This window comes from Galeopterus variegatus, unplaced genomic scaffold, assembly GCF_000696425.1.
Source record: "Galeopterus variegatus unplaced genomic scaffold, G_variegatus-3.0.2 Scaffold8543, whole genome shotgun sequence".
Taxonomy (NCBI): Eukaryota; Metazoa; Chordata; class Mammalia; order Dermoptera; family Cynocephalidae; genus Galeopterus; species Galeopterus variegatus.
Genome location: NW_007734654.1, coordinates 31,963 through 34,179, shown reverse-complemented (window position 1 = coordinate 34,179; position 2,217 = coordinate 31,963).

The following is a 2,217-nucleotide window of genomic DNA, read 5'->3' as shown; positions in this document are numbered from 1 at the left end:
CCCTCTAATTGTTGGTCAAAAGGCCATCCTAGACCCCTTGCACAGATTCCTCTAGAAGTCTTGTTAATGATGTTGGTCCCCAGGCCCATTGCAGACCTGAATCCTGATCTCGGGGGCTGGGCCTGGAATACCCACTTCAGCAATCTCACCAAGTAACTTCTATCGTCATAAAGTTTGGAAACCACTCTGCGGGTACTTAGAGCTCTCCTCTTGTTATATCTTCTTTTTCAAATTCCTGCCCCCACACCCACCTCACATCACCTTCTCTTCTTGAGATAGGAGGTGCTCAATCCCCTTGGGGTTGGGTTCAGGCCACTACTCTGGGTCTCAAACCACTCCCCAAGGACTCAAGCCCCTCCTCTTAATCCTGAGCTGTTGTTGATTGTAGCACCTATTTTTAGTGCCAGCACATGGAAATTAAGACCACAGGAAGCAGACTTGTGTAATCTAGATGGCTGAGCATGCTCATTAAAAAGGTGTTTAACCCTTGAATGACCTCCCACTGGAAGTGCTAGAGAGGACCTAAAATATTCTAAGTGTATGTGGTGCATATGATAGAAAGTGACCAATGACCTTGCTCCAAAGAGACCAACTGAGCATGTGCAAGGCTATACCAGATAACTGAGAACCACCCTCTTAGTTGAATATTCATTAGGTAGCATGAATATGTATAGATAGCTAAGCTCTAAGACTTGAATCCAGGAAGAAGGCAGGGCTTTCTTTGCTCACTCTCTCTGGAGCCAGCCTGCACTATGAGGTATGTGTATCTTTTTGTATTAAACTTGCATTTTGCAGGCTGCTGTTCACTCTGCAAGCAGTCTGCACTTTGTAAAGTGTATATTTCTTACTTTTGTGTTAAACTTGCTGCGCCCACTGCTCAGTCTCTGGAGCTGGGCTGCACTTTCCCTGTGAAGTCCGTATTTCTTATTCCTTACATTAAACCAGTTTTCATTTCCTACTGTGACTCTGCTCTTGAGTTCTTTCCTGTGGCAGAGTGGAGACCTGGTCGAGGACAGGGTGGGTTGAAGGTTGGCTATCCGACCTCCCCAGACCCTCTCCACCAGTATCAATCTCACCTCTCAGGTAACGTTCTGTGGAGTGGTCAGTAAGAGGAGTGCATAGAGATTTAGGGGTAACCGTCTGCTCCGGACATCTCAAACTGTAAAAATAGCTGATAGAATTTTTCAATGGGATTATTCTTTTGCTATTCCTTAGTGACAACCAGGAAAACTGAAAGCTAAATTTCAGCCCTGGGCTTTAAGATTGACTTCTGAGGCGTACTTTTAGATTGTAAAATCTTCATGTATTCATTCAGTGAAACTTTACTGATGGCCTAGTGTGTCCTGATAAAGGTACCTGGGTGAGAATACGACTCAGCACTGACACTAGCGAAGGCTCATGTCATACAAGAAAAGACACTTACCCTACAATTTAACCCAATATGCCATCTTTACTAAAGGAAGAAAAACCTTAAATAAGCGCACAGATTTGGGGAGCATGAACTGGCCTGGGAAGTCAGAAAAGGGCCCTAAACAGAGGTTGGGGAGCTAGCTCTTGGAAAATGAGAAAAGTCTAGCTACCAAGTAAGTTGGAATGTCAGCCACTAGTTCATAATTGGTACAATATAGCAACTCAGAAAAATGGCAAATTAGCTTTCTTATTCCATTGAGTACACAGCTTCTTTTTCTTTTAAATTAATGACGTGCAAAAGTGATTTGCATAGATTTTTCTCAACCATCCCAATCCACACTAATGGGACCAGACACAGTGTAAATTTCACCACTGGGGGTGAGAGGGTAATTTAGACTCTGTATTCCTGCCTGGTGACTGTCAGAGAAGGGCTAATAATGTTACCAAGTGGGTGGTTGTTTTGTAATTTAGATACAATAAATCTAAAGCAAGTAATTTCCCTTAAGAACCTTGAATTGCCTCCTTAACAGAGTGATTTTCAGTCTGGTTGGAGTTAAATTTAAGCCTATGGGGCTAGATGAGAGTTTAGAAAGGATACCCAGAGGACTCTATTGATTGCATTCTTGTTATAAATACAATCTGGTTTCCATTCACAGGAAATGTAGTGGCAAATTTCTTTTAAGCTATTAATTTACGATTTAGAATACTTAAAGGAGTATTATATTTGGTTTTGTTTTTTCAACAAGTCAGGAGAGGCCACTGTAAAATACATGTCGTGTCCCCCCCCCCCCCCCCCCCCCCCCCCCC